The 12,985-nt window shown below is 39.0% G+C and overlaps 1 protein-coding gene across 1 annotated transcript in view; it reads left to right on the top strand.

Moving 5' to 3' along the window:
• Positions 1 to 12,985, top strand: part of Med14 (mediator complex subunit 14) — a 190,947-nt gene that overhangs the window by 72,365 nt on the left and 105,597 nt on the right. The window lies entirely within an intron of this gene.

Below are 12,985 nucleotides of genomic sequence, written 5' to 3'. Positions count from 1 at the left end.
TTGCTTTGGCCTAAGGGCACCATGAAGAGATTACTGAAAAACCAGGGGTTCTGTGAATTCCATGAACCAAGAACATCCAAGAAATTTAAGCAGTTTTTTTTTCTTTTTCCTTTTTATCAGTTGTAAGGCAGGCACTTATGCTGCTGAGCTAAATCCCCATCCCGATTTAAGCAGTTTTAACACTGATTGGTGTTGCTAAATTCACAAGGATGTAGACAAATAGGGAAGAGGAGGTTGATAACAGTACAATCTAATGAAGGAAGTAAAAGACCTTTACAGTGAAAACTGCAGTATTCTGAAAAAGTAGATTGAAGAGGATATCAGAAAATTGAAAGACACTCCGTTTTGGGGTAGAAAGAAGCAATACAGTGAAAATAGCCATACTCCCAAAACTTGTTATACAGATTTAATGCGATCCCAATAAAAGTTCCAATAACATATCTCACAGAATTAGAGAAATCATCCCTAAAATTCATGTGGAACCAGAAGAGACCTAGAATAGCAAAAGCAATTCTGGGCAACAAAGGCAAGGCAGGGGGCATCACAATTCCTGATTTGAAATTATATTACAAAGTACTATGAGGGCTGGGGATTTAGCTCAGTGGCATAAGCGCCTTCCTGGCAAGTGCACGGTCATGAGTTCAATCCCCGGTACCAAAAAACAAAACAAACAAAAAAAAAAACCTACTGTGATAAAGCAGCATGGTACTGGCATGGCACTGACAAAAAAACATACCCAAGGATCAATGGACAGATTAGAAGATGCAGAAACAGGCCGGGGATATAGCTCAGTAGCAGAGCACTTGCCTAGCAAGCACAAGGTGGTAAATTCAAGCTCTGGTACAAAAACAAGGAGGAGGAGGAGGAGGAGAAACAACTCAGAATTTCACCCACCTTTCTTTGACAAAGGAGCCACACACCTTCGCTGGAAGAAAGATAGCCTCTTTAATAAATGGTGCTGAAAAAACTGACTTCCCATATGCTGAAGATTGAAACTAGACCCTTATATCTTTTACCAGGCAGTAAACTAAAATCTGAATGAATCAAAGATCTAACTATTAAAACAGAAACACAATCTGCTGGAAAATAGAATAGGTAGAACTCTTGAAGACCTTGCTGCAGGCAAAGACTTTATGAACAAAACCCCATTTGCACAGAAACTGTCACAAAGAATCAACAACTAGAATCTCATCTTACTAACATGCTTTTGCACAGCAAAATAAACCATTGACAGAGTGAAGACACAGTGTGGGAAAAAATTTTGCCAGCTGTTCCTCGAAAGACTACTATCTAAAATATACAAAGAACTAAAAAAATCAGACTCCTCAAATTTAAAGACCCAATCCAAAAATGGGCATCTGAAATAGACACATCTCAGATGGAGACGTAGAAATGGCAGATAAGTATATGAAAAGGTGTTCGAGATCACTGATCATTCAAGAAATGCAAATTAAAACAATGCTAAGATTCTCACTCCAGAAAGAATGGCTATTATCAAGAAATCAATCAATAACAAATGCTAGCACAGCTGTGGGGAAAAAGAAACCCTTCTCCACAATTGGTGGGAGTGCAGACTGGTGCAATCACTGTGGAAATCAGTGTGGAGATTACTCAAAAAAAGTAAAACTAGTGGTTCCATTTGACCTAGCTATTTCGCTTCTTGGCATCTTTCCAAAAGAATTAAATGCATTATATCATAGCAATATATGCAACCCATGTTTATAGGAACACAGTTTATAGTAGCTAAGTCTTGGAAACAGCCCACATACCTATTAAACAATGAATGGAAACTAAGATATGGGTTATTTTTACACAAGAGTACTCCTCTGCCATAACGAAGGATAAGCTTGAAACATTTATAGCGAAATGGGTGTACCCTGAGATCATACTCTTAAGTAAAATAAATCAGGCATACATGTGTAAATACTACATAGTTTCTCCAGTATGAGAAACCAAAAGTGTAAATAAGGGCCAAAATGTATAATAGATATTAGGAAATGGAAAGAAGATATTGAAATGAGAGGGAACAAGGGAGGGAGGAGAGGCAAAGAAAGGATGCGACAAGGATAAAAAGAGAATAGAAGGGGAAAAAATGGAAAAAAACCTTTATAAATAAGGAGAAGAAGCGCTAGGGATATAGCTCAGTGCCTGTCTGGCAAACGTGAGGTCCTGAGTTTGATTCCTGACACCAAAAAAAAAAAAAAAAAAAGAAGAAGAAGAGTTGAAGAGAGGAGAGGGGAATGGGAAAAAAAGGAGCAAGACACACCATGTACAGGTACAAATTCTCTATGCTAAATGTGATCATTATGTATAACTAAAATGTATCATAAATAAAAACAAAAAAAATAAGAAAAAGCCATTTCTTGGAAGGTACCAGAAAGTCAAGCTTCCATAGGGGATTTTAAAAATACCCTCCATATAATATTTATTTTTGTACATCTAAAACTAGATACAAAATTCAAATGAGATTTTTAATTTTGTTCTTCATTAACTGATCTACTATTTAAAAAAGAGAATTTACCAACTGATCTCTGACAAAGGAGAAAAGGTGATCCAATGGAGCAAATATAGTCTTTTTCAACAAATGGTGCTGAAACAACTGGATAGCCACAGTGAAAAAGCCAACTTAGACACAGACCTTATGCCTTTTACAGAAATCGACCCAAAATTGATCGCAGACCTAAATGCAAAATTCAAAGCTGTAAAACTCACAGAAAGACAGGCATAGTGGTGCACGCCTGTAATCGAGGCACTCAGAAGACTGAGGCAAGAGAATCCTCATGAGTTTGAAAGCAGTCTGGGCTACATAGTAAGTCCAAGTCAGCCTGAACTACATAGGGAAACCTTGTATCAAAACAAAACCAACCCAAAACAACACTCTCAGGAGTTAACACAGGAGAAAGTCTATAGGGCTTGGAGTTTGGTGATGGCTTTTTAGAAAGGGCACCAGAACTATGAAAGAAAGAATTTATAAACCGACTCCATTAAAATTAAAAGTTCTCTACTGCAAAAGATATTGTCAAGGGAATAAAAAGCAAACCACCAGCCAGGAGAAAACATTTGCACAAGACATATCTGAGAAAGGTACAAAGAAATTTTATAACTGAATAGTAGGGAAACAAATAATTATATTTAAAAGGGCCAAAGGCCATAACAGATACCTCACTAAAAGAAGATAAACAGCAAATAATATATGAAAAGAGGCTCCATATCATGTCATCAGGGAAATACAAAGGAAAACAAAGAGATACACTATGTACCTTTTCCAGTGGCCAACGTTTGAAGTACAACCGCATCAAATGCTGAGTGAGATGGTGGAGCAGCAGGAACTCATTCATTGCTAGAGCAAATGCAAAAGCATACAGCCATGTTGGAAGACTTGCAAAATTAAACATACTCTTATCATCCTACCCAGCAATCATGGTTTTTTGGCATTTACTCAAAGGACTTGAAAATGTAGGGCCACACAAAAACCTGTACACAGATGTTTATTGTACCTCTATTCATAAGTGTCAAAACTTGGAAGCAGCCATGACGCCCTTTTGTAATGTGTGGGTAGACACTGGTAAATCCAGACAATGGAGTATTATTCAGCACTAGAAAAAAATTAGCTATCCAGCTATGAGAAAGCATTGAGAAAATTTAAATGCAGATTATTAGGAAGACACTAATCTGAAACTATACTAGGATGTCAACTATATGATACTCTGGAAAAGTCAAAACTACAAAGATAGTTAAGAACATTAACAATGTTGTGGGGAACTCATCACTACCGAAGAACTGAGCTGCACATAGAAAGGCGGGGAGAATCAATTTATTACACCAGAGGACTCAGAGGAGCTAAGTGCTCCATAGTCTGAGTCCTGAATGGCTTTTATTGTTTCTTTTTATAGGGATTGGAGGGTGGGTGGCATGGTAGATAGTTGTTTTTTGCTAGCAGCCATTTTGGTCTTAAGTCTCAGTTTCCCAAAGTTTTGTTCTCCTCAGTAGTTGTCAAGGGTTAGAGGTCAGGGAGGGGTTAACTGGAAGGATCTGAGGACAGTGAAGCCATTCTGTATGGTAGTGTACTGGGGAGTATGTCATTGTATATTGTCTATACCTGTAGAATGGATTGTTACTGCAGAATGGGTTGATATAATCCAGGCTCTGTGTATGATAAGGAAAGAACTGCCAAGTGTACACACAGTAGCAAGTGCCAAGCATCTGTATTTATTGAAGATCACAGGAAGTTGTGCTCAGGGCAAGTCAGTGCCAACAAAAGGCAGGGACAGAAGAGTGGTAAGGTGACAGAAAAGTAAAATCACTGCACATAGGCCATAGCACACAGTAACGGCAGCAACAGCACATGGATCAATCAGGCTTTTGGAATTTAAAGATTCCAAGGCTGTGGCCTTGGCATAGTGATGTGTCAAGTGTAACAAAGGCAGTGCTCTTAGGAACAATGTTGGCAATGAGGTGGGCGGTGCGTATGTTAGAGCAGGGCATATCTGGGGAACTGGGCACCTTCCCCTAAATTTTCCTCTGTATTCAAATCACACTAACAATAAAGCCTGCTATTAAAAAAAACAACAAGGGATATGGCAGGAAAAAATGAGAAAAATTTGGAAAGCAATAAAGGAGACAAAAAAACTAGCTCTAGGTTTTGAAGAGGATGGAGGATTGGAGTTGGATGAAAAGATGAAAGATTTTGGATGAGGGATTTCAGCTATGAGTGTGAGATGTTAACATTGGAGATGAAGAGAGGAGAAATGGGAAATGTTTTAAAACATTTTCCTATGCAATATGAATAGAATTTTCCTTTGAAACTTTTTTAAAAATTACTTTATTAGGCTTTGGGATGTATGTAGCTCAATGGTAGAGCACATACTTAACCTGCATGAGGTCCCAGCATGAAAATAAATAGAAAATAAAATATAATTTTATTAATTTTTTTTGTTTGTTTTGAGAGAGAGCCTTGCAATGCACTCCAGGCTGGCCTGGAACTCACCATAATTGTCCTGTCTCAGCCTCCTGAGTGCTGGGAATAGATGCATGCACTGCCGTATCTGACTATATTTTATTAAAATTTAAATTACTTTTGAAATTGTTTCTTGAATGTTGAACTGACATTTCTCTGACAATACCACTATTAAGACTTGTCTATTGGGGCTGGGGATTTAGCTCAGTGGCATAAGCGCCTGCCTTGCAAGCGCACAGTTGTGAGTTCGATCTTCAGTACCAAAACAAACAAACAAAAAAGACTTGTCCGTGGTACAGCTTAACTTCATGTGGGTTACATGTCCAACTCTTACTCATTTTAAAGTATTTCATGAAAATGCTTGCTTTTCTCAGTCCTGGGGGGGAGTGGGCAGAATTACATAGTGTGCCATAGAGCCTTTCTAAGAATTAAGAAACTCCCTCTATTAGTGTATAGACTTATGCCTTATGTCAATGTTTGTTCAGATGGAAGATTCAACTACCACATGTCCAGTGATGTTCTCTAATTAAAGCACTTTGCGGATTCTTCCTCTTTCTTCATTCATCTTTTCTACCTCGCTCCTCAACTTAAATCTGAAAATAGTTGTAAGTGCAAATGAAGTTGAGAACCTAAGCAGGAAGTTTTACTCTAAATGAATCTGGTGTTTAAAATCTATGTTAAATAATGTAAATCCCATTCTAGATTATGTGTAGAAAAATATATATTACCATGCTGATGAGAGTATGTTCAATATGGCTTTTTGAAGTGAGTGTCAAATTTGACATTACCAGATGTCACACACTTAGGTCATCTTACACAAATAAAAGTCATTACTGAAATTATTTCCTACCTTAAAACTGTTCCTACACATTCGACATGTTCATGTAATTCAGCCTTACACAGCCCATATGCAATGACGGTTTTCAGTGGTATTTCTTTTCTGTTAAAATAACTGTGGATAATCCATTAACAGTAGTGAACACATGTAGTGGCTAGATCTTAGTTTGCAGAGATTATATCCCTGCTGAACAGAACCAGGGCTCCTTGGAGAAGCAGATGATTTGAAGTTGAAGTAAGGAGAGTATAAGGAGCTTGGAATATCTTGTGCCACAAAGTGTAGAATTACTCAAAGCCTGATAAGTTCAGGCCAAAAAGAAGATAGAAACCAGCTTGAAAGGGCTCCCGCTTGCTAACCATAGGACAGTTTTGAGTGTCAAAATGAATAATGACTGGATCAGATGATGTTAAATTAAAAATTTCAGCCTAACACTATTCTCTTAAAAAATTAAGGAGAAGGGAAAAGTTGCTTACAGAGCAATGTCAACTAATTAATGTAAATTAATTAAAATTTTAAAACCAGTTTAGGGGTTTTTATTTTTTTTAAAAAAGGCTGGGGATTTAGCTCAGTGCAAAGGCCCTGGATTTAATTCTCAGTACTAGAAAATAAACAAAAAGCAACATTTTGCCGCCACTGTGATAATAATTGATTCAGACCAGAATCATCAACAGATATAAAATCATTGAGTGAACTGTTGTTAAGAAAAATATGCTCACAAAGCCTCAAAGTACTGTTTATTGACTCCATAGGTTCGTGTGTTTTCTATCAGAAGTTTCAGACAAGAAGAACTGTTGCTCCGGGACAAGGCTTTTATTCTTACACTCCAGCATAAGGTGGAAAGTCATGGGGCACTGGAATATCAAACAATAGCAAAGATGCAAAACTTTTATGGCACCTACAGGGCCAGCAAGGAACCAGTTTCTTGATGTCATCACATATACAAGTGTAGACGGGGGAGTTTTTGCTGTACCTATTCTCTTCTTCATCAGGCCTCTTCATGCAGTGCATTTTAAATCTCTACCTGGGATGTGATTTTCACCATGCTAATAAGGTAGAGGTGACTGTGTTACTTTAATGACTATTATATGCATGTGCTTTTTCCTTACCAACTGGTATGTCTCCTTTATCATCTGGGAATGTTGCTAAGTAGGTTTTGGAGAAGGGCAGATCAGCTTCCTGCCTCAGTGGGTTTGATTCTAATGATTTTTTAAAATTTACTATTTTCTCATCACCAGGACACAATACCCAACATCCACAATTTAAAGGAGGAGGAGCGCCTTAGCTTGGCTCACAGTATCAGAGGCCTCAGGCCATGGTAAATTGGCTCTAAAGTAGAAAGACCATGGTGGAAGGGTTTGGTGGAGCAAAGCCGCTTAGTTCATGGCAGCCAGGAAGCAGGGCAGGGGAACACACCACAGAGGAAGGGCCAGGAAGTCAGACAGACCCCAGTGTCTTCCCCCTCGTGTGCTGCCTACATGTCAGTCATCCCCAGACACATCCAGAAATGGCTTACTAACTGGCTGGGCATTTCTTAATGTATTCAAGGTGACATATGACATATTGTAATTAGTGGTCACAAAAGGACATATTGTCAGTAGTTAATATTGTTCTTATAAGAAATATGAACATGGAAATGCATATTAGATAAGTTTAGTGTCAATGCCAAATTCCCTAGGTGTGATAAATGTATTGCAGCTGTATAGTCTTTTTTTTCTTATAAAATATATCTCACACGTAATCTAATTAATAAATGGCTAAAGAACTGAGCAGATAGTTCTCAAAAGAAGAAATGACTAATATGTTTTTTTGTGTACCACACACATATACACACACAAATCCAACACCTTTAGCTATGGGGAAATGCAAATGATTGAAACTAAAAGCCAGTCAGAATGGCTCCTGTAAAAAAAAAAAAATGCAAATCCTGGTGAAGACATGGAGAAAAAGGAACCTTTATATGCTATTGGTAGGGAAGTAAATTAGAAATTATGGAACCCAATAGTTTCTATGGAAACCAATACGGAGTTTCCTTAAAAAGTGAAAATGAGAAGTACCATAAGATCCAGCTATGCCATTCTTGGGTATGTGACTGGATGAAATGAAGTCAGGATTTAAAAAAGTTACTGCATGGCCATGCTTGTTTCTGCTGTATTCACAATAGCCAAGCTGGCAACTCAGATTAGGTCCCTGCTGACAGAAGAGCAGATAAAGGCACAGGCCAGCCACACAGTGGGGCAGCATTCAGCCAGCACCAAGAAGGGAATCGTGTCACTGGCAGCAAAGTGCGTGGGCCTGGAGGTCCTCGTGCTAGGTGATGTAAGCCAGACACACAAAGACGAGGACCATGCGTTTGCTTTCATGAGTGGAAACTGCAAAGAGAAATAGACTTGAGAATAAAAAAAGGGCTAACAGGAGAGAGAAGGGAAGCAGGCTGACAGAAGAGAAGGCAAAGGGAGCATGGATTTGACCAATGTTCAGTGTCTGCATGTTTGGAAATATCAGAGAAACCCGTTAATTTGTGCAGCTGATATGAGTTAATAGTCATAACTTCTTAATTTAATGAAGCTAGTGAAACCCATCTCGAAAAGACTAAAACATTTTAAAAGAATAAAAATATGTTTGAAGTATGCATGACTGAAATGTCAAGATGTCTGAAACTTAGTATCTTCCACAAAAAGTGTGTATGTAGGTGCATTTACACAAAAACACCATTAAACAGAAAACAAGTTTGGCAAAATGTTAGCATTTGGTGAATCTAGGTAAAGGAAAGTAGTTCACTGTAGTATTTTTACAACTTTTCCATAGGATTAATTTCTTTCAAAGTAAAAAAGTAGAAAAAAGAAAATAACTAAAAAAAATAAAGAGAGGCTGCAGCCACAGATAAAATGCAAGAGGCAAGTTGCAATGGGCAAAATCAGAAGCAGAGTGAAGATAGCTGGGGTGACTGCACACCTGTAATCCCAGCACTTTGAGAGGCCGAGGCAGGAGGTTTGCCATATCCAGCCCAGCCAGGGCAATTTGAGCAAGACCCTATCTCAAAACAAAAGGTTAGAAATGTACCTCTGTGCAAAGGCCCTGGGTTTGATCCTCAGGACCAAAAGAAAAAACAAGTAGAATAAGGACAGAAAGCACATTCCACAGTATTCTGCAAATTCTTCAGGTAAGAACAAAGTGCATTAATATGATGTTAGTAGCGTCTTAAGCTCCTGATCTACCTCACGGAGCAAACAATGTAAGAGAAACTCAAATGGTACAGCTTAAGCTCTTACCTTCTTTCCTATAGGCCTGGTCTCTAGACTCTTCTTATTGGTGGGCCTGCTGGATTTTATCCTCTTTGGTGGCTGCTTTGTGCCAAGGATGACATAGTTCCCACAGCCTGGGAAGTGCACTAGACACCAGCTATCTCAGACATTGTAAAACGCATTCCTGAAAGTCAGACAGAGATGGCATTTCTCATCTGTTTTTTTTTTTTAATTTTACCTAGTTTTTATCTGTATGTGTGGCACTGGAGATTAAACCCAGGGCCTTTTTGTTGAGCTATGACCCTGCATTGCCAGACTCTTTATATTTTTTATAGTTTTAAAATTTTTGCAACAGAGTCTTGCTAAATCACTAAATTGTCCAGGCTGGGCTTAAACTTGCAATCCTTCTGCCTCAGCCTCCCAGAGTGCTAGGATTGCAAATGTGCACCCCCTGCCTGGCTTCTCCTGTGGTTTTCAGAGCAGTCTTCCTCTAATATTTGTGCAGATCTTTCTTTTCTAGGGCACATTGTGGATCTGACTAGTCTGTCTCTCCTAATGACTTTCCTTCGTCAGGGTGACCTAGCCAAATGGCATGTCACTTGTTTTTGTGTGTCACTCTGAACAGTGTAGCACTTCTTTGGCCGCCTTTGCTCATTATTTATTCATTCCTTGTGATTACTTATTTATGTCAGTCACTTTATTTGAAATGATAGTTATACAAATGTTTAAGCAGCTGAGCATTGGGAAAGGGCAGGAGAGATGAACAAGAGACACAAAATATACCACAGAGATCAGTGCCTGTGAGCTCTTCTCTTTTAAGAGTTATTGTGGGGGCTGGGGATTTAGCTCAGCGGCATAAGTGACTAGTCCGATCCCTGGTACCGATAAAAACAAAAAAGACCAAAAAAAAAAAAAAAAAGAGAGAGAGTTACTGTGGTTATGTTCCTCTGAGTGTACAGTGGGAGGTTCTGGTAGACACAGCCAGAGTGTGATGGTGACAACACTTGAAGCTGCATATCCCCCATCATTCCTGCGCTCGGGTGCATGGCAATCTCTTTGACCATCATCATTTGCCTTTTTTTCATTTTCAGAGCCCTCTTGGTCTACTGTTTTCCAATGGCTCTTGATTACCTGAAATCCCCTTGTGGTCCTTTTGGACTCTAGTAGCTCAAACCTGAAAGAAGGCTCATTTGTTCTTTTCATGGCTGCAGAACATGGCTCCTCTGGACTAAATGAAGACCAATGTGTGCAAGTTGCAGATCTAGACTCAACCTTAACTGAGCACCTGCTATATGTCAGGCACTCATTTGGAAGTGAAGGAAAAGATCAACTGAGACACAATGTCTTAACTCAGTGCTTCAGAGTATTTCAGGCCAGCTTCACAGTGATCTCATCTGAAGAAAAGTGATTAGGGAAGAAAGAGAGAGAAGTGCTAGAGATAAAATAGTGTCCACTGCTTAGAAATGAGTACACCATTTAGGAATTGTGTTCAGCTGCTAGTAAGAGACAATAAAGAATGGCTTAAATAAATTGAGAGGTCATCTAAGTCAGTCAAGTCCCAGGATCTTTCTGTCCTTCTTTGCCCTTCTAAGTAACAATTTTCATCCTAAAGTTTGCCTCCTGGTTGCCAGATGGCTTCTGTAGCTCCAGCTCTCCTCTCTGTGTCTATTCCATACTGGAGGAAAGAAAGAAAGAGGAGAACAGGGCAGAAAGACACTTGCCGGGTAAATCAATTTCTTTTTAAAGAGATTTTCCAGAATCTCTACCTAAAACTTGTGCTTGTATCTCATTAGCCAGAATTTAGTTATGTGACTATCCATACCTAAGGAAAGTATCTCAACAAATCAGAGTTAGTTCTTTGATCACTCATTTGCAAGTCCAAAATCAAATACTAAATATATTGGCTTACTTGTCTTTTCATTTGAGACTTGGTGTCTTTTTTTTCTTCAGCACTAGAGACTAAATCCAGGGCCTTTGTACCAATTTATATCTCCAGCCCATATTTTGTTTTGAGACAGTCTTGCTAAGTCACTAAACTGCTGGTCTTGAACTCATAATCCTCCTGCCTCAGCCTCCCAGAGTGCCAGGATTACAAGCATCCACTAGCACAGCTGGCACTTTTTAAATCAACTTGGGTGGGTTCTTTTTCTCACCCAATTGTCTAAAACAATCATCCTCTTCCTCTTAAAATGAAAATGTTTGAGGCTGGGGATTTAGCTCAGTGGCATAAGTGCCTGCTCAGCAAGCATGAGGTTGTGAGTTCAATCCCGAGTACCAAAAAAAAAAAAAAAAAAAAAAGTAAATGTTCGAATTTTAACATTCTCAAAATGTTAAAATTCTTACCAAAGAAGGATAGGAAGATGTATTAAGTAGATATGAATTAATGCTAGGGCAAGTAGAAGGGAATCTCATATAAGAAGCCCCTGATTTGGGGCTGGTGACTTCTGTTACCATCATTTAAGGTATACAAAGTAGCCAAGCGTAGTGGCTCACTCTTGTAATCCCAGCACTCCGCTTGGGAGGCTGAGGAAGGAGAATCTTTGCAAGTTTGAGACCAGCCTGAGCTACAAAGTGAGCTCAAGGCCAGCCTGAACTGCACAGCACGACCCTGTCTCAAAAAAGACAAAAAAAAATTAAAAGTATACAAAGTGTTTCCTCTTTATGTCTCTATGTTATTAGGGATACACCCTTTGTTAACCTAATCTTTAGCACTCTATGAAGTAGTGACCAAGGCTGTGGTTCGATTTATCCTTCCTAACTCATGAGTGAGTGCTGCCATTCTCATGCTATAGGTGAGGAAATCAAGGCTCCAAGTGATCAAGGGACAGTTGAGGGAAGCGTGTGACCAGGAAGAGGTAACACTGGGAATTGCCCTAAGCTGCACTGCTCTGAAGTGTGTGCCTTGAATACCTCACTATCAGTTCCTTTGGCCCACTCAACTATCCATTACAAGTTAGGACAATCACTGTGAGAAATTTCTTAGAAATATGGGGGGCCAGGGATATAGCTCAGCAGCATAAGTGCCTGCCTAGCAAATGCAAGATTGTGATTTTGATTCCCTGTAGCACCCCAAAAAGAAAGAAATATAAAAGGGGAGGAAATGGGGCGAGGCAGGGCAAGCTGCTAGACAGTAATGTTGGTCTGGCCAAAAGTGAAGAAATACTAATTTCTCGTAAAGCAGACACTGTTGGTTTACAGCGGCTTTTCTGAAAATTATATCTTACTTGGGAATGTTTCTATCCTCCTTCCCTCACTCCTTGATGTTCTAAGTGGATACATTTCCTTAATCAACAACTTGGCTGTCTGCCTGTCTCAGGACTTGCTGCAAAGGAACTTAAGCTCAGATAGTCCTGAGGATTCATTTTAGATCCTGATTTCCTCCTCTATCACAATCACATTTCTTTTATTTTTAAAAGTATGTTGTGGCTTCAACTTCTAGTCAAAATGAAAGAACCTGGAACAGATTTGCCCTCTCAGCCGAAACAATGAAAAACCATATATATGCTTTTTTTGTCTTTTTTTTCTCTCACACCTTAGATTTCAAATTTTTTTTTTGTCTTTTTGAGACAGGATTTCATTGTGTAGTTCAGGTTGACCTTGAACTCAGTTTGTAACCCAGCCTGTCCTCAAACTCACAGAGATCCTCCTGCCTCAGCCTCTAAAGCTCCAGGATTATAGGCCTGTGCCACCTTGCTGGGCTGGAAGGGCTTTTAAGATATTGGATGTAGGAAAACAAAAAAGTTACCATAATATATCCCGCTATTTTTAAATGTATTTTCCCTTAATTGAAAAAAAATAGATTAATTTTTTTAAAAAGAGTGGAGATTGAAATAAAAGAGGACATTGTAACAGAACAACACAGGTCAGAACCGAACAATTTAAGCATCATTGTGTTTCACCCCCAGATAATCTAACATAATAGTAGTCACCATAGTACCCCAGTATTGC

This window comes from Cavia porcellus, unplaced genomic scaffold, assembly GCF_034190915.1.
Source record: "Cavia porcellus strain 051 isolate PalLab524CR breed Dunkin Hartley unplaced genomic scaffold, mCavPor4.1 scaffold_3, whole genome shotgun sequence".
Taxonomy (NCBI): Eukaryota; Metazoa; Chordata; class Mammalia; order Rodentia; family Caviidae; genus Cavia; species Cavia porcellus.
The sequence above is the reverse complement of the archived record's forward strand: the minus strand, read 5'-3'. Positions and strand labels throughout refer to the sequence as shown.